Source organism: Saccopteryx leptura, chromosome X (genome assembly GCF_036850995.1).
Source record: "Saccopteryx leptura isolate mSacLep1 chromosome X, mSacLep1_pri_phased_curated, whole genome shotgun sequence".
NCBI classification, from domain to species: domain Eukaryota; kingdom Metazoa; phylum Chordata; class Mammalia; order Chiroptera; family Emballonuridae; genus Saccopteryx; species Saccopteryx leptura.
Genome location: NC_089516.1, coordinates 20,796,624 through 20,822,947, shown reverse-complemented (window position 1 = coordinate 20,822,947; position 26,324 = coordinate 20,796,624). Strand labels below are relative to the sequence as shown.

At 38.2% G+C, this 26,324-nt stretch overlaps 1 protein-coding gene and 1 non-coding gene across 2 annotated transcripts in view; both read right to left on the bottom strand.

Moving 5' to 3' along the window:
• IL1RAPL1 (interleukin 1 receptor accessory protein like 1) overlaps positions 1-25,727 on the bottom strand; it is a 1,376,054-nt gene extending 1,350,327 nt beyond the window's left edge. Inside the window, exon 1 of the mRNA XM_066356450.1 lies at positions 25,138-25,727. The gene's annotated coding sequence lies outside the window, so the exon portion shown is untranslated. The remainder of the gene's footprint in view (positions 1-25,137) is intronic.
• Positions 10,154-10,229, bottom strand: TRNAG-ACC (transfer RNA glycine (anticodon ACC)). Its single transcript has one exon. It is a non-coding gene; the product is annotated as a tRNA-Gly (tRNA).
• Positions 25,728-26,324: the final 597 nt, after the last annotated feature.

The following is a 26,324-nucleotide window of genomic DNA, read 5'->3' as shown; positions in this document are numbered from 1 at the left end:
ACATCTTAGACTCTAAAGGGTCAGCAAACTTCTCACAAGGATAGATTTTTGATCCTGAAAACCATGCAATATCTGTTACAACTATTCAACTATGTGGTTGTAGCATAAAAGCAGCCACAGGTCATTTGAATAGGTAGGGATGTGTTGCAATAAAACTTTATTTACAAAAAGTGATGGTGGGCTGGATTTGGACCTTGGACTGTTTACCTACCTCCACATGATCTGTGTTTTCCTTCCCACAATCTATTTCACTTTCCACAGTTATCTGCTCCCCTTTCTCATTTCTACTTTGAAAAGTTTGGCTGTGCCTGACCAGGCAGTAGTGCAATAGATAGGACATAGGCCTGTGACACTGAGGACCCAGGTTCAAACCTCCGAGGTCACCAGGCTTAAGCGTGGGCTCACCAGCTTGAGGGAGGGGTCACTGGCTTGAGAGTAGGATTATAGACATGACTCCATGGTCACTGGCTTGAAGCCCAAGGTTGCTGGCTTGAGCAAGGAGTCACTGGCTCAGCTGGAGCGTCCCCCCCCCCCGCCCCGGTCCAAGCACATATGAGAAAGCAATCTGAACAACTAACGTGCCACATCTGTGAGTTAATGATTTTCATCTCTCTCCCTTCCTATCTGTCTGTCCCCTCCTTTCCAACTTTCTCTCCCTAAAACAAACAAACAAACAAATGTTTGGCTGCATGGCCATATTTAGTGCCCATCCAGAGCATATAGCTTTACATATAGAAACAGAATTAAAGCTCTGCGATGCCCTTTGTGGTTTGACAAGCAGCGTACTACTGGTGCTAATACAGCGTTTAACCCAAGGTCACAGTTTGTGTTTAAAGCAAGATTAGGAAACTCTGATATACAAATTAGAGGTGGCATGTAAATTGTTACTTGTAACTCTACTAACCATGTTGTAAATTTGTGTAATTATTTAGCTTTAAAAATATAATGTATTCCCCTAAAGCCAATGTTTTAGCAACATTTTGGTTAATAAATAATTATTAAGTGCATACTTTTGGAGATATAAAGACAAATGAGACACACTTTTGCCCTCAAAAAGCTGACTCTTTATGGAGAAAATTGTAAACTTCCTCAGGGAAGGGGTTATGTTTTCTGCTTTTTTGTATGTCCAGCACCTGTGTCCAGGAGCTCAATAAATGATAGCTCTGCTAATATTCTCTCAGACAGCTGGGTGGAAGAGACTTGGTGGAAATTCTCTAGACCCTGAAGAAGTTGGTAACGGAACTTCACTTCCTGTACAGCCAAGATAATCCAGTCCTTAAGAAAAGAATTTGCTCTTTTAATGTACTAAAACCATTTTCATCAAAGATTTGGTGGAGTAGCCAACCTCTTCTCTTTTCTGTAAAGAGCTTAAAGAAATCTTTGTGAGGGAGAATACTAACTCAGGGAAGTGTCCACTGTCAGTAACAATCTGCCCTAACATAATGTGATAACAGGGGAATTGATTTATTTTGTTAGGTCTTGTCCTGTGGCATTGTTGAAGCACCCACAATATACAGTGCATGTGTGTTAGCCAGCACTGCTTTTGGATGAGCTCACTCTTCCCTATCCATCCTTACAGGTCAATAGAGGTCCACAAAGCCACAATATCGGCATCATGGTATCATCTGGGAATTTGTTAGAAATGCAGAATCGCAGAATCTTAGCCCTGGCTGGTTGGCTCAGTGGTAGAGAATTAGCCCAGCATGTGAAAATTCCAAGTATGATTCCTGGTCAGGACACATAGGAGAAGCAACAATCTGCTTTTCCACCCTTTCCCCCTTTCTCTCTTTCTCTCTCTCTTCTCCTGCAGCCATGGCTCAAATGAGCAAGTTGGCTTTGGGCATTGAGGAGGGCTCCATGGCCTTCATCAGGAGCTAAAATAGCTCGGTTGCCAACCCCAGATAAGCAGAACATCAGCCCTAGACAGGGGTTGCCTAGTGGATTCCTGTCAGGGTGCATGCTGGAGTCTGTCTCTCTGCTTCCCTGCCTCTTGCTTGATAAAAAAAAATAAGAAATGCAGTATCTTGGCTCTATTCCAGATCTACTGATTCGAAACCTTTTGGTGGATCCATAGGCAACACAAGTTTGAGAAGCACTGACTATATACCATTCAGTTCTCTATCCCTGAGCAGAGCAAGGCAACACATACCACAAGGGTACATTACTTTTGATTAACATCAGCTTCTTGCAAAAACAGCAATTAAGGTCAAGAATATTAGTGTTCTTTCATCTAGAACTACAAGTAACGAAATAATGCCCACTGCTATCAGTGCACTCTGCATGTAGAATCTCTTTCTTTACTAGAAAGCACTGAAAAGTCAATTCTTGCATGGATTTACTTTCATGCCTTAGTCTTTATTGGCATTCACCTTCTCTGCTGGCTGTGGCAGTGCGCCCAGGTTCACCACTCAAATGTCTACTGTAATACAGGATCACCAACAACAAGATGCTGGAAGCTGGCCAGTTTCATAGACTTTTTTGTCACAAAGTTACTTGGATGGGCAAGGCACATGAGGGGAATGGGTAACAACAGGATGTTCCAGCAACTTGCTGTATAGAGACAGAGAAAATGAAGTTGAATAGGGAAAAAAAGTAAAACCCAGACATGGTGAAAAACAATTTTGAACACTGTAATCAAGCCAAGTACTGTTGGGGAAAATCCTATCAGTGAGGAGTGTTCAACAACCAAGAATGTGTTGGCAGACCATAAAACTGACTGGAAGAGCTGCAAACAGCATCCAACTCTGCACATTGAATTGGCACATACAACTGTAGGTTGTACAAAACCCACAAGTGAAAATGTGTTCATTCAATCAATCAAATATTTATTCATTGGGATCTATTATGACAAGGTTTGCACACTGAACTAGTTTTTTTTCAGAGATGTCTCAGGACTTTAGAAGGATTTTACAGGTCTCTCCTGTGAGAAGCTTCTATGCTAGCCTGACCTGTGGCAGTGCAGTGGATAAAACGTGGAACTGTAATGCTGATGTCACTGGTTTGAATCCCTGGGCTTGCCTGGTCAAGGCATATACAGAAAGCAACTATTATGAGTTGATGCTTCCAACGCTTCCCCTCTTTCTCTCTCTCTTTATCCTCTCTCTAAAATCAATCAATAAAAAATATAAAAAAGAAAAAGAAGAAGCTTCCATTCTAATAGGAGAGAAAGAGAGCTAAACTAATTACAGTAAAATAGTAAAATACGTATTTTAACAGGAAATTGTATTCTGATCATTGTGGGTATGGGGGAGAGCAGTTGGCATGGATATGGAATAGCACACTCTACCAGAGAAGTTGAAGAAGGCTTAACAGAGGATACACCTAAGATGGGTATTGAAGGATGGGTAAGAGTTTTTCAGGCAGAGATCAGTAAGAAGGATATACTAGAGAGGTGTGTGTGTGTGTGTGTGTGTGCGCGCACACACACACGCATGCGCACGCATATGTGTGTTCAGCATGGTGAAGTATATAGATGCTGGAAACTTATTTTGACCAGACTGAGAAATGAACTGAAAAACAGGCCTGACCTGTGGTGGCACAGTACATAAAGCATCTACCTGGAATGCTGAGGTCACCAGTTCAAAATACTGGACTTGCTCTGTCAAGGCACATATGGGAGTTGATATTTCTTGTCCGCCCCCCTTCTCTTCTCTCTTTCTCTCTCTCTTCTTTAAAATGAATAAATAAAAATCTTTTTAAAATGGCTGAAAAATAATTCTGGAAGCAGACTGTTAAAAAATGCCTGTCAAGCTAAACCTTTTAGTTAATTTTGTAAGCACTAAGGACTTATGGGAGGATTTTAAACAAAGGAACAACAGGATTGGGTATAAAGTTAAGGAAAGATTGATAAAGATCATTTTACATATATAACAAACAGTTGTTGTCAGTAGTATCACCTATAGGTCAAAAAGAAAACCAAGGATAAGAACAACAGTGATTGTGGGGACTTTATGGGCAACTTGGAGAGTTAGAAAGAAACAAGTGGGTAAAGGGGAAATGTATAATCAAATACGCCTCTCAAAGGGATATTGGATATTCCTGCATTCAAGTAGCTACTTTGTGCTAGCCACTCAATAGCTTTTCTTGAAGCAATAATAAAGGAAGCCTTGTTCATCATTGCAGCTGGCTGGATCTGCCCAATTTACAATTTCCCTAAACTCAATCACTACATTTTTCCCTTTTTCTACATTAAGGACTATTGCAATTTGCATTTTCTATTAGATTCATAATTTCAAATTAAAATATGTCACTTATTTAAAATATTTGCATCGTAATGTCAGTCTGAATTTGGTACTGTCCATAACATGTAACTTTATTTCATTCTGTAAAGAACAGGAAAATTATCAGCACTTATGGAAGTTACATTACTTCTAGAAGTAATAAAAGATAAGAATATCTTTTTCTCTAAATTATTTTGCATTTTTCTACTTTTTTTTATTAAAATGAACATCTTAAAGTATGTCCACTTTTGGGCTTTTAAATTCTGGTCATAAAACTTGCCGATAAACTGAAAGTAAAATGTTCTTTAAATGAGCTCTCTATCTCAAATTATTTAGACCTTTAATTTTCCTAGTGGGTTGAGTTTTTCAATATAGTTACAAACTAATATATGTAATTTGACTAATGGCTTTCTACTTACAAAGGTTGTGATTCAGCTTCTACAGATTTTGTAGCTACCCAAATCCCATTCTTTGCAAGTAGCATTGTTTTAATACAGAGGGTCATGAACAGCAATGAATACTCAATTTCTGAAGATTAAGGTAAGTGGTAAAGATTAAGGTAATACATTTTTTTTCAGGTAGAGAAAAGACAGAAAATGAGACTATAATGATATCGATTTAGAATTTATTATTGTCTATCACTTTAAGTGAAGTGATTATTCAAGAACCAGAAAAAATTTTCTATATTTTGAAACGCTTGTTGCAATTTCTGGTGTCCTGACTGTACAGAAAGTGTTTCCTAAATATAATGGTGCTTTCAAAGTATAAACAACATTACTGTGCTCTAGGAGGTCTGTATTTCAAACTATAAAATAACTGGACTTCAAATAAGAGAAGAGAAGGTACTTATTTGGCATTTAAGTAGATCATGTGACTACCATACTTACCTACAGTAGAAAGCCAATCAACATAAATGTATTATATCTAAAGTCAGAGCAATGTACACAAAGCCCTAAAGCTATGTCTTTAGATCTACTGTAGCAGGAAAACTAAGTCTTAAACAGATTCATAGCATTTTGTACTTGTATAGACACAAGGCCCATGCCATGCCCTCTGGAAAGATACTTTGTCTACTGAGGAATGAAATCAAATTTTGGAGATTAGAGCTCATGTACACAAACACTTTATAAAAATCCAAAACCCTCATAGAATTCTCTCAGATACTGTCAGATCCTGTACAGATGGATTCTGCTACATGCGTGGTGAACATAGCCATTAAATATTACTCACACTCAGGATTTTAATAGAAGGATCACATCCATATAAACATGGCTTTTTTCTCAACCCACTAGAGATTCTTGAACCCACCCACCAGTAACTATTCTGAAATAGTCAAACTCCATCCACCCACAATCAGCAGAGGAGAACATAACGAAGTAAGCACGAGTGGCAATAAAAACTCGAGAAAAAGTGATTCTTGCTAAAATAGAAGAAAACTTACAATGTTTAGATCTATGGTAACATCCAGGTAATAATATGAAGTTTGTTATTCTTCTCTTTTCCCTTCCTTCTTCCATTTCTCCCCCATATTCTGGTGGTAAAATACATTCATAAACTTTAGCAGAAGTAAGTAAATATCTGAATATATCAAACTTGGAGAAAAGAGATGAAGTATCAAGAAAATGAAAGAATAAGAAAAAATTGGCAACAGATGTATTCACAAATGACCTATTTAGTGAATTCCAGAGTAAACATTCTTAATATATTGTTTAGTGGAGGGAAAAATATATATAAGTGTATCATTCACCCCTGATTTAATGTAAGCCTCTGCATCTGTAGTCAGAGATCCAGAAAATAAACTACAGGCACATTCTGTCATCCAGTTTAATTACACAGGCTTGACAGGCTGTAAAACACTTGTAAATTTTCTGGAAAAGACTAAGCCATATGAATGAAATATAGAAGAATGAAACTGATGATTGGGAAAAAGGCAAAATGAGAACATCCATTCAATAGTCAGAAATAATACTTTTTGTTTTGACTTGCAAAAGGCTTCCAGTTATAACTATTTTTCAGTGTTTTTTACAAATAAAGATAGAAAAATAAAATATTTCTTTTCTATTGAATTCCACACACTAAAATCTCCATTTGTGATCTACATAAGAATGCCCTATTACAGTTATTATTTTTTCTTTTTATAAAATGTAGAAAAGAACCAAAAATTTTAAATAAGTTTAACAATCCAAACTGTCATTGGAATCTACAAAAAAGAAAAGAAAATTTGTTATTCATTAAGATGCATTGTGGAAATATCATTTTTGTCAGCTCTTTAACTCTTGGGAAGTTCTCAGAAATCTTGTAAATTATTGTAATGCAATAGCTTAAATAATTCTTATGTTAGAAAGTAATTTAATTCCCGCAAACTTTTTAAATTATATGAACTTTAGTTGGTATAAAGTAAAAGTGTCACTTTGCTCGCATATGTGAACCATCACCTATTTCTGAATATTTGAATATCTTTCTCTTTATTAGATGAACATAATAAGATATATTTGTCTCTACCTAAAGCAGATATTCTCTTCCATGGTGCTAATTAGTGAGAGTTCAATTTGGAAGAAAGAGTTTATGTTATGAAATTTTTTATTCTTAGTGTAAATCATGTGAGTTAACTGCTGGGAAACACTAAATTTCTTGACTTCCTAATATGCATCAAGCCCAGTGAAAAAATCCTTTAACTGAATCATCTTATTTAAATCTTCACAATAGTATCATTAAGTATTGACGATTATTATCCCTATTTTATAATAACATTTATTTATTTAATAATTTTCACTAAATTGGCATTGTTCTTAGTGAACTAAACAAAGATCTCTGCATTTGTGGAAGAAAAACTTTAGTGATGGCAAGTAAGCATCATAAAGAAGTAACTTATGAAAAATATTACATAGTAAAAGGTGCCTAAAATATTAAAAAGTGGACAAGGAGATTGGGAATGTGGAAGTGGGTGTGTTGCCGTTTTAGAAGGTGTTGTCAGGGTAGCTGACACAGAAATGCCAAAATGAAACTCAAAAGTCAAAAATTATGGAGGTGAGAAAGTCAGTCTTGAGATGTCTGTGAAATCAGGCTCCAGCTAAATCGCACAACCGGTGCAAAGGTCCAAAAGTAAGCACTTACCTGTTATGTTCAAAGAATAGCAAGTTTAGGGTGGAGAGAAATAAGAAAGTGAGAAAAAGCTGGGTGAGTAGGAGAAATGAAGTAAAAAAAGGAACGCAGTTCAATCCCTCTAGGCCATTATAAGTACACTATTTTGCTTTTACTCTAAGTGAAAGCAGCAACCTTTACAGGGCTTTGAGCAGTAGAGTGACATGTCTGCCTTCCAATTTCAAAGGACAATTGTAGTTGCTGTATGGGGAACAGATTGTAGAGGACAATGGCAGAGGCAGGGAGTCAGTTTGGAGGTTACTGTCACAATTTAGGAAAGAAGTGATGAAGGTTTCAACAAAGGCAATAGTAGTGGAGGTGGTGAAAAGTGGTTCAATTCTGGGTCTGTGTGAAGACAGTACCAGCAGCGCTTGATGACATATTGACTGTGGTGTGTGAGAGAGGGAGAGGCATGGTGGATGATTCTAAGATTTTTGGCCTGAATAAGTAGAGGGATAAAACTGACATCAATTGAGATGAGGAAACTGAGTCAAGTAGATTTGGGTGGGGAAAGAGAAGTTCAGTTTTGAACAAGGGATGTGACAAATGGGGTTCAGGGGTGAGAACAAGGTGGGGGTATAATTTTAGGAGGTGGCAACTGAAATGGTATTTATAGCTATGTGAGTGGATGAAACTCCATAGGGGTGAGTATAGACTGAGGAGATGACCCAGAGCTGAACCATGGGGCATTCCGACATGAAAAAGAGAGAAGGGAAGAGACCAGCAAAATAGACTAAAAAGAATCAAGCAATGAAATAGAACTTAAATTAAGAGATTGAGTTATCCCAAAAGCCAAGTGACCAAAATATACCATGGAGAAAGAGTGACAAATGTTACTGGCAGATTAGTAAAATGACTATGGAAAATTGACCACTGGGTAGGTGATAAAAGTAAAGAATGCTCTTAACTGCTATATTTTAACAATATAATACATGTTAAAATATTAAAGTAATAAAGATGACCGCTTATTGTGTAGCTACTATTTTTCAAGCACTGCATTATGTGCTTTGCAAATACTAGTTATACCCCTCACCCATAATCCTAAAGCAGTGGTTTTCAACCTTTTTTATCTCATGGCACACATAAACTAATGAATAAAATTCTGTGTCACACCAAAAAATATATTTTTGCCAATCTGAAAAAGTAAATAGATATAATTTTGATCAAGTCACACCAGACAGCTATTATGTTAGCTGTTGTTGTTTTAAATTATTTGACAGTCTAAGGGAAAAGAGGTCAGTGCCCCTGACTAAATAGTTTGGTACTGCTTGTTTTAAAAATTCTTGTAGCACACTGGTTGAAAATTCTGTCCTAACGGTAGGCATCCTTTTCTCGTTAGAGATTTGGAAACCAGAACTCTGAAACACTAAGTGACCTGTCAAAAGCTCCACAGCTAATAAATGTTAAAGCCAAAATTGGAACTCAAGCTTACTTTGATCTTAATTCAAATTCTAGTATACCATGATATCTTCTGCAATTAGGAGAGGATATATCAATACTAGAAAGTGGAGTAAAAATGAAAATTCAATTTTTTTAATAGCTTCTTTATAGTGGACACTTATATGTAGGGGAAAATACCTACAAAGCTAAAAATATGAGTTTTGTCACATTGTAACTTATAAAAATATAGTAGCTGCCTAAAATAGACTCTAGTCTATTCCTGCTTCTCTGACTTTAAAAATTATTGTAGACTAAAACATTGGTTTCTGCATTATTAATATAACTATAACCTTTGACTGTAAGTTCTAAGTCCTCAGTTTAGCACTCCAGGTATTTGATCAACTGACCTGGCAGTTTATAGCATGGGATGGGCATGTGTTCCCACCTGAGGGAAAGAACAGATACTACCTTTACTATATAGATAACACTGCATCATGAACAAAACCTTTATAGTGGAAAGGTCTTATATGTACCCAGCCGGGCTACTTGGGTTGTTTCATTAAACTCCTTTCTCCTATTATCACAATGAGACCAGGACACCTTGGAAAAGCCTCCCTCCTGCTTTCCTCCCTTTCTCCCTTCTTTTTTTCCTTCCTTCTTTTGATAATTATTGAGTCATATGGGGTAGGCACTTTCCTAGGCACCAAAGAGATGTGGCGAACCAGACAGATGTGGTCTTAGGTCTTATCTTCTCAGCCTTACAATCAGGTGGGGGAGATACAGAAGTAAAATTTTTAAATAGTAAATTTGATGAAAAAAAGACATGACTAGTGGTAAATTAGGAGCATGTAAGATTCTTAGGGAAAACAGTCCTCTCTGTGGAAGGAACACTTATTATTCAGAAATAAAGTTATTTCAGTTAGCACTTGGAGGTCAAGAGAAGTAGAGTTACTTAAACTGAAGGCAGAAATACTTCAGAGGCAAATTCCACATACCTCCCAATATTGCTGGGAACCACAAAGTCCTTGGTTTAAGCTAATTGTATTCAATGGTCTGTCCCCTGGTTTATATAGCCCTTTCTTTTTTTTTTTTTTTTTTTGCATTTTTCTGAAGCCGGAAACAGGGAGAGACAGTCAGACAGACTCCCGCATGAGCCCGACCGGGACCCACCCGGCACACCCACCAGGGGCTACGCTCTGCCCACCAGGGGGCGATGCTCTGCGCATCCTGGGTGTCGCCATGTTGCGACCAGAGCCACTCTAGCGCCTGAGGCAGAGGCCACAGAGCCATCCTCAGTGCCGGGGCCGGGGCCATCTTTGCTCCAATGGAGCCTTGGCTGCAGGAGGGGAAGAGAGAGACAGAGAGGAAGGCGCGGCGGAGGGGTGGAGAAGCAAATGGGCGCTTCTCCTGTGTGCCCTGGCCGGGAATCGAACCCGGGTCCTCCGCACGGTAGGCCGACGCTCTACCGCTGAGCCAACTGGCCAGGGCCTATATAGCCCTTTCTTGATGGGACACATTTTGTGCATTGCCCAAAATTAGCCCACACTTTAATATTGCCAACATAAAATTAGAACAGGCTTCACACAAACAAATTTTCTAAGAGATTGTTCTTTGGTATTAAGTAATTTCCAGTTACTTTTTGAGATTTTCAAACAGTGAATGTGTTATATACAAATACACATTTTGGGTGCTATAATTCTTCCTCAGAGTTTAAGGACTTGATTATAATAGCCAGCTCTTTTTAACATCTATGACTTAACTAATGATTCCAGTGATGGAAAATTGGACTCTTAAATTTTTAAATATTCTTCAGATTCCAAAATCCTGACTGAAGCTCCACAATGAGGCTTTATCGTGTGCATTCTTGTTATACATTTGTAATTATAGCCATAGTAACATTAATACACTAAAACTAATACGATCAGGCTGGAAGGAGTTCTGAAACTAAGAAAGGATCTGTTAGGATTTGAATCTTTGACCTTAAGAAATTTAAAGAGTCTAAGAAAAATGCTTAGAGCGGTAACCCACACCATCTCTGATTATGATCTTAAGAAATTAAGACTGATTTTAATCTTGGAAAAAGGAAATAATTTATTTTTTATTCACAAATATAGTCTGTTCCAATAGGTATCATTCATCGCCTATACTATCTATTCAATACATAGCTCTTGAGTAGGAAACTTAAAATAACATGACTTACCCACTTTAAGGGATGTCACACTGGATGGCAAAGCTAAAATCAATTGCCTCAAATCTATTAGGAAAAAAAGAAAAGTATATTGTGCACAAAGAGCATATGCAAATAGCAATAATATAACAATTTATGATCCCGGGGCCTTGAAATCATATTGAATGAAAAAATATATAGTAAATATATTGAGATGTTGAAATCTCCATGTATCTAAAAAATAAAACATATACATCAATAAATACAAGGGGAGCCCTGGCCGGTTGGCTCAGCAGTAGAGCGTCAGCCTAGCGTGCGGGGGACCTGGGTTCGATTCCCACCCAGGGCACATAGGAGAAGCACCCATTTGCTTCTCCACCCCGCCCCCCTCCTTCCTCTCTGTCTCTCTCTTCTCCTCCCGCAGCCAAGGCTCCATTGGAGCAAAGACGGCCCGGGTGCTGGGGATGGCTCCTTGGCCTCTGCCCCAGGCGCTAGAGTGGCTCTGGCCGCGGCAGAGCATCGCCCCCTGGTGGGCAGAGCGTCGCCCCCTAGTGGGCGTGCCCAGTGGATCCCGGTCGGGCGCATGTGGGAGTCTGTCTGTCTCTCTCCGTTTCCAGCTTCAGAAAAATACAAAATAAATAAATAAATAAATACAAGGGGAGTATTATAATAGAAAAGGAGTATTGTCTTTATTGAGTTCTTGGTCTTTTAAAAATATAATTTTTTTTTTAATTACAAAAGATATGCAAGGACCAGAAAAGAAATGGGCCAATTGTTTTAGGGTAGGCCTGGTAGTAGGGGTGAAAACTACTTTTTTTAAGACAAATCTTTTAAAATACTTAGCAGTGTGTAGCTTTCATTTCTCTGGCAATTAAATTGCTCATTCTCCTGTTGCATTTAGCATTGGGAAGGTAAATAATTGGTAGTGTTTGCTGAACTGAATTGAGCTGATCAATTAGTCAAATGTCAGGTCAAGTTAGGGGAAAAATCGTCAAAGTGGTTGTTTATTAACGTGAATATTTGTTAATGGGTAATTATTTGAGTTATAGTAGAGAGATTTTGTATATCTGCTAAAAGGTGTACTAAGTTCATTCCTATTCAAATTTTCTATGATTTAATGAGTGGTTTTCCATTTAGACACAGCCACTGCTTCTAAAAATTATTGGCACAATTGATCTCAGTGTATTCAACTTGATTATCTTTACAGGAAATAAAAAAAGACGGTACTCCCTGTCACCTCACTGGAGCTGAATAAGGCATTTAAAAATCTAAAGTAATGGCATTTCCCTCACATTAAGGAAATAAATTAAAATTTTTACATAATATTAAAGTGAATAGTGTTATATGAAACACTTCCTTTTCAGTGAAAATTGAACTCTAGGATATATTATTTCTATGATTTCAAATTCATCACATTCAAAACTAGACCCCCACTAATCAAAATCACAGACTGACTAATGCTAATGAAACTGCTTTCACTCTGTCTGTTCCGTAGTAGTGAATTACATTCAACTCATTCCATTACCACTGAGTTCATGGAGTCATGCCTTCTGCTAACTTTCACTATCCTTCTATAGCCTTGTCCCACACAATCCAAACAATTGTCTTATTATCTTTGGAATTCAGAGCACTTGTCCACAAGCTGCTTTGCTCCATTTCCTTGCCCATTCCATGACCTCTCACCAACTCCTCCCCTTAACCTTGGAATCAAGCACATAAACCACTGAAGAAAAATGGGTCCTATGTAAACACTCAGGGCTTGGATTTTCATCTACTTCCTTTCTCTGTATGAAAATCCAGGGCAGAAAGGAGATGCTCATTAAATATGGAAGGTCCAGTAGCTTATACCAGGAGTATAATATGGATTCAATTCCTCAAAAAATCACATTCTCTGAAATTTAACTACATAAAGCAAGACCTTGTACTCAATAATATTTAGTGTATTTTACCCTTTTAAACAACAATTTAAGATTTCTCAATATTACCTAAGTAATTCTGATGGTCTTATTGCAACATGCCTCAAGGGGCAAAGGAATACAATGTCTTTGTCATTGTATCTTAGTTATTGTCAATGAAGATACATTGTCAAGTATCTTCCATTCTCCTGTTCATGGATCGTGTATTCTCCTGTAGCTGAGTCCCTCACTGGGAACTGCCCTAAGCAGCTATAGGGTGTCTTCCTCAAGATAATAGCCTCTTTCCCCAGTGTAGCTCACAGCCAATAACTGCCTAATATGGGAATAGAAAATCTCATCTTGTGACTTAATTTTAGACAACTCTGAAAGACCAACAGGATCCCCTGAAGCCTCAGTAACAACCATATTCCAATCAGTTTCTCCCTCTGCCTTAGAAGCAGCTAAACCCTCTGTTTACAAGGAACCCAATAAACACGTCTGTCTTCCCCACTAGCCCGTAAGCTTTTGATGGAGAGAACTGTATTTAACATCTTCAGCTGTGTTAAGCACAACCCTTACAATAGATGGGGCCCTTGAACAGTGTTTCTTACTCATTCACAAGAAATTAATCAATTAAAATGCATATTGAAAGGAGTGATTCTAACAATTTAATAGGATCAAAGGACAATCATTACCAAGGGCAAGCATAAGCCACACTTGTTGAACATAATCATTTGATTACTGTGGCAGTGCCAGGCTTTCAGCATAGGAGGATCTTAGCCTATGCCATTCTTGTTGAAAAGAGCTTCACACTTGAAAGTTGAAGCTGAGTTGGTAGAGTACTTTGGAGAATGTTGAGGAAAGCATCCAATATCCATAATAAAGTGTGCTAGGAAGGGAAGAGAATACTGACAGACTGAGAGGGTTCTTCTAATGTCCTCCCAGGGCACACCTTAGTGCTCCTACTGACCTCAAACATTTTTTAAAGTACAAATTCCTTTGCTCTATTCCAGTGGTAGTCAACCTGGTCCCTACCGCCCACTAGTGGGCATTTCAGCTTTTATGGTGGGCAGTAGCGGAGCAACCATAGTATAAATAAAAAGATAGATTTAACTGGTCCTGGCCAGTTGGCTCAGTGGTAGAGCATCGGCCTGGCGTGCAGGAGTCCCAGGTTCAATTCCCAGCCAGGGCACACAGGAGAAGTGCCCATCTGCTTTTCCACCCCTCCCCCTCTCCTTCCTCTCTGTCTCTCTCTTCCCCTTCGGCAGCCAAGGCTCCATTGGAGCAAAGTTGGTCCGTGCATTGAGATTGGCTCTATGGCCTCTGCCTCAGGTGTTAGAATGGCTCTGGTTGCAACAGAGCAACACCCCAGATGGGCAGAGCATCGCCCCCTGGTGGGCATGCCGGGTGGATCCCGGTAGTGCGCATGTGGGAGTCTGTCTGACTGCCTCCCCATTTCCAACTTCAGAAAAAAATACAAAAAAAAAAAAGAGATAGATTTAACTATAGTAAATTGTTTTATAAAGATTTATTCTGCCAAACAGCGAAAATCTGACATAAAGTACTTGGCAAGTAATTATTATTATATGCTTTAACTTGCTGTAACTCTGCTTTATAAATTTTATAAAGTAGTTACTTCCCTACCTTATAAATCACCATTACTGTGGAACCGGTGGGTGGTTAGAAAATTTTACTACTAACAGAGATACAAAAGTGGGCGGTAGGTATAAAAAAGTTGACTACCCCTGCTCTATTCCACCATTGAATCAGAATCCTCATGGCTACTGGGATGAGTTTTGACAAAAACTAGGCTATGTTACTTGTTCTTTTAGCTGACTCTTAATGATCATGCATGTGATATTTCGCTTGTGCCTAACCAAATTGAATTTCTTTTCATTTTATCTTCTATGTTTGAGTATATCACAACTTACTGAAAATTTCAATATGTAGTGATCAGAAAAAGTATTCAAAAACCAATCTCTACTGGTTTCTTTCCTTCTACTCATTAGAAGTGTAGATTAAGTATTTGATAAGGGAAAGAATTTTAACTTCTGTAAAATGAGTGGTTTTTTTATTTTATTTTAGGAAGCTCACTTTGTGATTTCCATCGACAATTCAAAATTGTTATAATCACTATAAGTTAACAGAAGACTTCACACTTGCTAGGAATAAAACTATATTATACTCTACAGCATTATTATTTTCCATATGTTCTTAATACAATACCATTTTTGAAATGTCTTTTCCCACCTTGCCATTATGTTATATAAGACTTTCCTTTTTCTTTTTCTCCCCAGCTATCTTTTCCAACGTCCCCTTCCTCACAAATGAATTGCCGCTTTTGGGTCACTTTGCTGCCATCCCTGTAAAGAAAGAAACTTTAAATGTCCTCATTGAAAACTTACATAGAAACCACAATATTGTTACTAAGGTGGGTGGCCATTTTTTAATACTACTAAGCAAAGATAGTTGGAATGAATATGTTCCATTTTAAAATGTTGCTTTGTGCTTTAAAAAAAAACAAACACAACAGCTAAATTTAAACTTTGGCCTCTGTAGTATTTATCTAGTATTGGTAACAGTGGTTTAGTCTTAGAAAGGAGGAAACAAAAAAAGGAAATGAAGATGGCTGTTTGAGGACAGAGGTTCAAACATGAAGAAATTGGGAGTGATGATGAGATTCAGGAGTGCTTAGGAAATTCAGAAAATTAGGAATCAAAGGTACCCTAGAGATACAGGCTCATAATTTGTTCCTCTTCTTCCTAAAGAATAAACATGAGCAGGTCATAACATGTTCTATTTTCCTAATGCTCATGAAACTCCATTCCATTGGCTCCAGCCTCACTGTCTTAAATTCTGCATCACATACCCAATTCTCTGGGGAAAGTAGAACATCGGCTCTTTTTTTATTATTATTTATTCATTTTAGAGAGGAGAGAGAAAGGGAGAGAGAGAGACAGAGAGAGAGGAGAGACAGAGAGAGAGAAGGGGGAGGAGCTGGAAGCATCAACTCCCATATGTGCCTTGACCAGGCAAGCCCAGGGTTTCGAACCGGCAACCTCAGCATTTCCAGGTCAACACTATATCCACTGCACCACCACAGGTCAGGCCCATCGGCTCTTCTTTAAGCACCCTCCCTTCACTCTTGCTTACAATATCTTTGTTTTTGATCTCCTCTCTATCTAGACCAGGCGTCCCCAAACTATGGCCCCTTGGGCTGCATGTGGCCCCCTGAGGCCATTTATCCGGCCCCCCGCCGCACTTCCAGAAGGGGCACCTCTTTCATTGGTGGTCAGTGAGAGGAGCACTGTATGTGGCAGCCCTCCAAGGGTCTGAGGGACAGTGAAGTGGCCCCTGTGTAAAAAGTTTGGGGACCCCTGATAGACTATTATATCTTCTCCACACCAATGTGAAACCTTGGAAAGTCTAATGTAAACCTCACCTGCTTTAACAAGATTATCCTAATACATCCAAGTGCATCTGTTTTGACCCCTTCTTGAGCATGTACTATTTTTGACACCTCTCTCACAAGTATACATAATAGACTATCTAAAATTATAGTTGTATGTGTTTGTTTGTTTTTTAATCACCACCTAGCCATGGCGAATCATCTTTGGGCCTAGACATGTGATTTCACTCACCTGTATATCACTTGGAGGCCTTCTCATAGCACCCTGCACACCAAAAGCCTCAAATATCTATGGTGGGAGTGGCAGGAAAGATGAGAGAAGGGGGAAAAAAGGAGAATCAAGTAGAAGGGAGGGAGGGAGAGAGGAAAGGAATAAATGAGAAAGGAAGGGCCAACCATTCTTTTCCCTCACTCTACCTGTCAGTTACAAATTACCTAATATTAATCCTTTCTCCTTTATTGCTCAATTTTCTTCTTTCCTATTCCTAAATCAGTAGCTGCTGTCTCAGTTTACAATGCAGTATAGGTTGGGAAAACACTGATCTACAGCTGATCGGCTGTCACTAAATGCTTAAGCATTTGATCATGGAACAGTGATGGACTGATAACCTACTAGATGCCACATGTAATGCTCGCCCTGGAAATAGAAAATAGACACTGGCCTCTTAGAGCTAAGTGCTCAGTACTAACTCCTTGGGGTGAGCTACCTGCTGATAGGAGCAGCTTGCTCTGTGACTGTGTTGTTGTGGGCCCTGGTGGAGAATCCTGACAAGGGAAAGCAGCAGTGTCCGCAACCCTTAGAGACCCCTTGAATGCATTTACGCTGCACGCTGTGGAGCTGGGAGCCTCTTGAGTGCCATTCAGGAGTTCTGTCCTGGTGAGAACAATTAGGGGCTTTAACAGGGGTATTCAATAGCCAAGCACTGAGAGACACCAGATTCATTTGTTGCATTCAAATTTTCTCCCTTGGCCACATGAATCTTTGTGTACACAAAATATCATTTTAAGTCTTTTAGTTTCCCATATTTACTGCTGTGTTTAGCTCCCCTGTCTGTGTTCCTTCTGAAATAAACCTAACAGAGAGGCTGGGAACATCACATTCATAGTCAATTTCATTTGTTTAAACAGGTATGTTAGGTAGCTGTCTGTTTAATGAGACTGAGGGTCACTACAAGATCTGACCAGAATACTACATCTTCTATAAGCTCTGACCACCTTACCATCAAACATGCAGTCTACTGAATCGATTTTCTCTGGGTCAGACAAAAATTAATGTCATATTTTCTCCAAATTTCAAAGTGTGTGTGTGGGGGGGAGAGCCTACAGTTCTAAACTTTTTCTTTTAGCATATTAACAGTGATTTATATGTTAAACATCTTGACAAAAAATCATACGCACCCACAAATGTATCTTTTTCATTTCATAGCTATGTGCTGGTAACTTGGCAAATCTTATCAAAATAATATAGTCTTCATTATTTCCAGTTTGGTTCATTATTGTCTATGTAAGCAGAGTAGCCCCGTTAATGAGGAAGTGAACTATGAAATCCCATCTCTTCAAAGTGGGATCAAATGTGGCTAAAAGATTTTTTTTTTTTGGTATTTTTCTGAAGCTGGAAACGGGAAGAGACAGTCAGACAGACTCCCTCATGCGCCCGACCGGGATCCACCCGGCACGCCCACCAGGGGGTGATGCTCTGCCCCTCCGGGGCGTCACTCTGCGGCGACCAGAGCCACTCTAGCGGCTGGGGCAGAGGCCAGGGAGCCATCCCCAGCGCCCAGGCCATCTTTGCTCCAATGGAGCCTCGGCTACGGGAGGGGAAGAGAGAGACAGAGAGGAAGGAGGGGGGGTGGAGAAGCAAATGGGCGCCTCTCCTATGTGCCCTGGCCGGGAATCGAACCCGGGTCCCCCGCACGCCAGGTCAACGCTCTACCGCTGAGCCAACCGGCCAGGGCGCTAAAAGATATTTTGATGAGACCCGTTGTTGGATGTACTTGGGAAGCAAGAAGGCAGCATGCAGCACTGAGACAGTGATGGCAGACCTAAACGCCAGGGATGCCCAGGGTGAGTATGCAGGAAAGTCAGGCAAAAGGAGGGGCTCCAAAGAAGAGCAGTTTCTAGCAGGTAGGGAGATACAAAGCTATTAGGAAAGATGACAGGATGGAAAAAGCAAGGGGGTCCCACCAGTGACCTCTGTTATCAGATCTCTCTGTTTCACGTCTCCAGGGATTAAAATGAGGTCAAGAAGGGCATAGTGTGCATAAAAGGAGCTAAAGTCCACCAATTCTGAGTGAGAGTGTCAGGTGAGTGATCACAAATCAGTAAAGCAAGAGGCCAGAGGATTAGATATACTAAATTAGCCTCACCAAAAACAATGGCTATGTAACTAAAAGACTCAACTGAGAACCTGTATCACATCAAGAGACAGAAATCATGCATCATGGGAGAGCCATCAAATTATGAGATCTTGCAAACTTACACTTAACTTTGTTCCTCTCCACCAAACTTTCCTTGGGAGCTAAAGTGACTTAATGGGACATCCTTTACTTCTACACTATATGTAATTTCACTGGATTTTTCTGAGGCTGCTATAATCACCTCTGGTTATATTTATAATAATTCATTTTCATTCTGACTGCAAAAAAATAACATTTATTTTATCTTTTAAAATGTAATTATTTTGTAACAGCAGACAATTTTACATTATAATAGTTGAATCCTAAAATTTGAATGTCCATTTACCTATGTTGGAACTTACAATGTATGTTCATAGAAAATTAGATACCCCAAGTTTATCCATCGAAAATCCAATGACTTTGATCCATATTCCATTACCATAATCACTTACCTTATATTTTGTATTTAAGATAAACACAATTCATGTGCATATGTCATGCAAGTATTTTGCCTCTAGATATATAGGCCTTATAGGCCTTTTATTTACCAAGACTGTAGGAGTTACTCCAAGGGGTCTGGAATCTGTATCTATATCAAACTTTCTTTGTAGATAAACAATGTATTTCAAACATATATAAGTAGACCTTGTTGTGACTATAAACAAATTACTTCTTAAAGAATTATTATATTCATAATTATTATTATACATTTTCTCAATCAACTGATACAGAAAGTACAATTATGATTAAGTGACCTTCCAATTTTTTTTATTTTAAAGGGGAACTTTATGCTAGGAAATGATGAACATCACTATACTAAGGCATGATTGTATTACATGTAAATGTTGATAGGGTAAGAACCCACCGATTAACTCACTTTGATCAGGCCATAATAAACCACTGTAAATAATTTTATGATTATTCATAAAGTGATCTATTATAATTATAATTCACATAAAGTATAAGCTACATAATTAACAAACATATTGAAAGAGTGAAAGTCTGTAATTATATGATCACAATTCATAGTCCACTTGACTTTTTCAGTGAGTCCAAACCCACATGCAATATCCTGACTTAGGAAATTATTACAAAATACAATCTAATTTTACTGTTAAATATATAGTCTTAAACATGTAGCCCTTGTATGAATAACACAGCTCATTTAATATAATTTATTTTATTTTATATATATGCACATCATAACTATAGCATACATACCCTTTGAATAGCCCGTTATAAAAAAGATTACTTTTTATGTTTTAATATGAAAACAAGAAAGAGGATATTTTCAGAAGAAAACAAAGTGCTTTGCTTTCTCCCTCTGCTTTATCCAAAGTTCACTGCTTGGCAATTTCTGATGGTGTGATAAGAAAGCAACACCAGGCTGGTCAGTCATCCCTTCTCTAAAGCTAAAAAGCCTCAAGAGTCTTAGAGTTTTGGCACCTGAATATTGTTTCTACACAGAGGAACCAAAAGGCATGTCAATTAAGGATCTTTCATTGTAAGCCAGTTGTCAGGGTAAGCAGCAAGGGTATGTCCACTGAGCCAGGTGGTTGGCCTGTAATGGAACGCTCTGTGCAGTGTAAGATGCTCTAGGGTGGCATTCTCTAGGTGAAAATTAAAAGCATACTGTAAGGTGATGAACAGAAATTTGTCAAATAAACAAGCCTGTTTACTTTACATTCCTACAACATTCCTCTGTAAATGTGCTAGAGCAAAGCTAAAGCAATTCTTTGTGATATAAGGAATATGCATTTTTGAAAATATAGAAAGCCAAGAAAATGCTTGCTATTTAACAGGGTCAGTGAAGTCACATAAGTAGGCATGATCAAATTAATCTGAAAGAAAGAAATATTGGGAATTCTTAAGGTAGAAAGCAAGGTATTAGGAAAAGGACAATACTCTTGAGCAGGAAAGTTAAGTCCATATATATTTACTTTTATTTACAGCATCAATTTTCCCCTTTCCAATTCTACCTCCAGTAAAATATAAAAACTTACTTTTTCACATGATTATCCAGTCACTTAAAAACATATATGAAAGGTCATATCACAAACTATGCCCTTCTCATATATGAAAATGTATTTCTGTTAAGATACAAAGGCGTTAAAGAAATGTAGTATTAATGGTGACACACGGGGGATTGCTTCCCCCTAAAGAACGTTAGCAATTATTGCAACTAGCAAAGTCCAAAGCAGAACTATTAGCTCTATATCCTATGTGCTCTATCACGCTTAGCATTCAAAACCATTATGCTTTTGTTGAATAGCTTTTCGGTCAACTGACACATTTTAAAGGGTAGCATCGTTTGTTTGTGAACATTTGTTTATGTATTCTTGTTACTCAAAACAGAAACACCTAAGTGCTGAAGAAAATTTTAGTAAAAAGCAATCAGCTTAAAACACTTTCACACACAAAACCCTTAGTTACCATTCTTTAAATGTTATTGAAAAGCAACTGTTTTTTTTAGTTACTTAAGACAACTATCTTCCCATCTGAGTATTGCTAAAAAAAAAAAAAATCTGAGTACTAAATGAAAGTTAGCAATCAAACCTTTTAATTTGTCTGTGTTGCTTACTCACTGAATAATATTACCTACCAGCTAACTGTCACCAGGATTAGCAAGTGACTATAAAGCTTTACAATAAGAGCTTGAGAAAAAAAATTACTGTTAAATTCATATGACTTTGGGGAACCATTAATAATAAGAATTCCATATATCTCTAAAGCATACCATGATGATAAGCACTTAGGCACATAACTTGTCCCTTTAGTACAACATGTAACTGTTATATTTTTTTTCTGATTATTTGAAATCCAGAGAGATAAAATGCAGGGTCAGAAGTCACCAGGCTAGTAACTGACAGAGCCTACAGTGCCTCTCAGGCCCTCTGACTCAGCCCGGAATTCTACAATGCCTGGATGTCTCAAAGAGCTGAACTCCTTCCTCTTTGAGATTCCTGATACAACTAATAGATATAGGATTGTAATTTAATATGAAAAATGCTGACACAGCCTTATCTATACTTGCCCAAAGAGTGACATTATAATTATGCCTTATAAGTTGAGCATTACCAGAAAACTTGCTATTTTTTAAGTCTTATTAATCAACACTTGGGTGCTTTGGTTGTCAGAAATTATAGAGTAGTTTGCTTTATAAAAACACAAAATTTGCCAAACACCAGATTATATCTGTTGTAAGACAAAGTTTATCCCAAACATTTCAATGTATGACAGATCAAAAGATTCTGAAATATAAATCTTAAATTAATCCCATCAGTTTGGTTGTTTTTAAAAAAATGTTTTTTTTAATCTATTTGCCATTTTAAAAATATCATGATTTGTTCACATACATTGCAAACATAATAAAATTCCTTTTAAATTTTTCTCTATTTTTAGGAATACTGTGATTACTTGTTAGCTAAATCTGATTTTGCTGAAGCAACTGGTCAGAAAATAAAATTGGTCCTTCCTATATTTATAAATGGGATTTCTTCTATTTTCCCAAATATTTTCTAATCTAACTAAGCTGGGTGACAAAATGGCAATACAATAGAGAAATGGATATTATATTTTAAATTATTCACTGTCTTCATGTTTAAAATGTTTTCTTATTAAGCAAGGGTTTTTATTATTGATTTGTAGGATACCTAAGAAAAATGCCTTAACCTGCTTCAGTTACATAATCCTCCTCAAAGAAAGTAACAGGTTATAAAGTGCTGTTAAAATGATTGAAACTATCTTTTCTAATGTGAATCTATGCAGTCTTCAATTAAAAGGATAGCAATGACATGCGTATGTATGTTTCATGGTCAGTGTCATTTTTTAGAGACTTCTTTTCCCTTCTAGTATTATTTCCATCCACCACTGAGCTTATAAATCCTCTAGAATATGCCATTTTGGTAACATATGTGTGGCTTATGTCAGAAAACAACTGGGGAAAGCATTTATAAAATATTAAAATAAGGAGTGCAGGAAAAATCATTGCAGACTGTTCTGCACATAGTTAGAGACTAACAGCATGGAAGCAGATGTAGTGTTACCCTGACCCCTGAAGGAAGGAATCAGGAGTTAACTTCACATTCAGTTTCCTACACAATATGAACACCAAACCACCAAATCCACTAGCACAATATATCAATGTTTGGGGTAGGTCTTGCAGAAATAAGAAAGTCATCTTAAATATCAGAGCTCAAAATTTCATTCCACCATTCTCATTTGGGGTGAGTAGATCTTTTTAAAGTTACTTAGTGAATATCTAGATCCTGCACCTGACTCCACAGGAAAAAATGAAAGAATCATCTCATCTTCATGCTAAAAAAAATCATTTAGCCTTTTTTACAAAATAAATGAAAAGGAAAATAGGAAATCACACAACTAGATGAGAAGAGAAAATGTTTAATTCAACAGGGTTAGGATTTTATCAGAGTTGCACTTTGAGGGAATATAGAATCTATTGAGGGAAAAAAAGATCCTAAAACAGTAGAAGGCCAAAAGGACCTGATGTGTTATCTTCCTTTAAAGAAAATTACAGTTCCCAATAAAACAGGGAAAATGACACTTTATTTTGCAATATTCCTTTCTCTGTACAGTGAGCAGAGTGCATTTATCTCATCTCATGGCAAAAGTCACAGTCAGCTGCAACATGTCCTTTAAGCCATTCAGTAAGTAAAACTTGAAAATGGATTGCTCTTTATCTCTGGGATTTGTATTAATAATGAATTTTTTTTTAATTTTACAGGATATCATTACCTTTGAAGATTTTTACTTCTCTTTTCCCAGAGGGTTAAAATGGCCCAGAAACGGGTTGTCACAGCAAAGATAAAGGTACCAAACTCTCATTTCTGATATACTGTGGAAGCAATCGTTTTTACTGAAGGAACCACCAGACTGAAATTTGCATCAAGCTCTAGCAGGAAAAATGCAAGCAAGGACCCCAAAATAGTCATTCTGTTCAGCATTCATGTCAATGGATCTAACTTTCTACTCAGTTGGGGTCACATATTTCAATCATAGGGTACAGAACGATGACCTTGGCTGGGACCATCAGTCCCAATTACTCAATGGGGCACTTGTGAAACATTGCGGACTCTCATTTTGGCTCTCCCTGGGTGTGCCTAAAAATGCTCCTGTCCAGCCATGAAGCTTACATGATCCACTGTCCCTCAGAAACTCACTATGAGAAAACTCATGCTAAATTCATCAGAGATCAGGGTTTACAGGACCCTTGGAGCTAATCTCTGCCAGCCCTCTTCCTCCTCCTCTGTTAGCTGTTACAAGCCCTCAAAAGTTAACAGGGTGATGGAGTCTCTCTCTATACAATCATTTCATCTCACTATCGTTGACTGAAGCTCACTGATGTAATGAAGTTACATAATCACCGATTATGCACGACTTCCATCCATCTTCCTACATATCCACATACATTCTCCCGTCCCCTTCAGATCAGTCTACCCGGTGAGATTTATAACACATGTAAATGTTCCATTCTCTCATCATAGGTACTGAATACAGGACTTTAGCATTGCAGTACAGTGCACTGAACCACGTCATCAATATTGATTTTTTTATCGCATTTCCCAGGCAGAATATGTTTAAGCATCCTTCATGCTCTTGTCTCTTAACTTTTTACGGAAAGGGTAAAATAGATGTGGCAGACAGGACGCATCCTCAACTTAAGGTTAAAGGAAGTGTGTAATTGCCTGCATCTCCAAAGCTGGCTGCATTGCAATAAAAGGATGCACTAGTTCCAGACCTTCAACTCCCCTGCACGTGGGCCACAGTTTCAGCTATGTGGGGTACTGGATAAATTATTATTATATTGTAAGACAATTGAACTTGAGAAAGCAAGCATTATGGTGACATTTAAAATCATATTGTACTGTTCTTTTCTGATCATCATTTGCAGCTTTTTCTTTTCTTTTTCATTCTGAATGATAATCTAGTGGATGAAAAAGTAGCCTAGGGTACTTAATAATCTCCAATAATCACAACCTAGAGAACAATTAACGATGATTATCACCTTAAAGTTTAAGAACTTGACAAGTGGGATGTCCCTGGTCCCATTGCGGCTGTGAAATGCAGCAGAATGCTGCACTGAGTTGAAAACATATTTCTTTTAATTAATAAAGAGTAGCTCGTTTCATTTTAAATAGGGCTCCTCAGTAAGTGTTCCTTTCGCTGCTGCTACCTCTTCCAGAACACAGGAGCCACAAATATTGCATACAAACAAAAGAGTGACTACCCAGAATTAATTCAAGACATTTTCCCATATCAAAATAATTGGAGTGGGTACTGATGCTTAGATTTATTTTCAATTACACTCAGAATACAGACCGACATACACACACACATGCACATGCACACACACCAACACACCCAACTGCAGTTATTCCATTCAGTGCCAATAACGGTCACATCACAGCCATCAGTGCGATGCAGTAATTATCCAAGTCACCCATTCCCATTACAAACGCCCAAGTTTGCTCATGTCACTGATGGGTTTGCATATATAAAATGACCTTACCCACAACAGTCTTCCAAATCTTTCTCTTCTGGATATCAGTTGGTAAGGTAATTGCTGGTCATCACAATGCGTATTCAGGAAAATCCACGTTTTACTCCTGTGCTCTTTTTCTTGTTTTTGCTAGCAATTAATATCGTGAACAAACTACCCATTCACAGATGCCAAGTTCACCATAAAAGCAGATAATTCCATACAGCTCTTCCCTACAAGACTGCCTCCAGTTAGTTCTCAAAGTGCCCGATTGTTTGGTGAAGATACAATCCAGGTGCAGAGCAGGGGGGATAAAGAAGACTAAAAGAAAAAAGAAGAGGCAGATAGAAAAGGAGAGACTGAGAAGAGAGAGCAGAAGAAGAGGGAAGAAATTTTAAAAAGAAGGAGGAGGAAGAGGAAGGAAGGAAAAAGACCAGTAAGTAAGGAAGTCTGTGAGATCTATGACAGGAACCGGAGTCTTGCTTGCAAATATTTCATATACATGTAGTCTTTCAGATCTTCTTGGTCCCCAAGTAAAATTTCCAGATCCGGGATGCAGCCATAAAGAAAGAATCCTATGTATATTTCACAAGTATCCCGCAATAACAGATCCAACGGGGTTTTCCTTGTACAGTACTGCTATGTGAAAGCACACAACCCCTGCTGTTTGGGAAGGTGTCTCCTGGGTCCTAGCTCTCTTCAGCAGCCCCCAAAAATGATTTTCAAAAAAGAGTGTGTGGGGGGGTGGGAAACAGCTTTGCATTTGCCTTGAATGATGCTAATCCTGAGCGAAAACGACAAGCAAACCACGAATACCACAAGATCTTGATAAATAGCCACAATCCTCTCAGAATATCCCAGGGAAGAGGGAGCGAAAACAAGAAAGAGAAACTGCAATGCATAAATGATTCCAGTGTTTCTACAAGATCGGTTCATTTGATTGAATGCATTCTCCGGTTTGCTGCAAGTCATGAAGAGGATAGTGTTACTGCCACCCAATGGATATTTTAGTATTAGCCAATCCACTGAATGCCATCGCTTTGCGAGTTTTAGTTTTCGGAAGATTGAAGAGGAAGGAGGGTAGCCTGGGAACCTTTTGGAAAGGACCCCAAGAGGCCTCGAATGACGAGAATCTGTCCTTCCAGGCAAAAGTGGACCGGCAAAGGTTGACGCTCCCAGTGTTGTGTTAGCCACTGTAAAATGACGGTTCCTTTTCT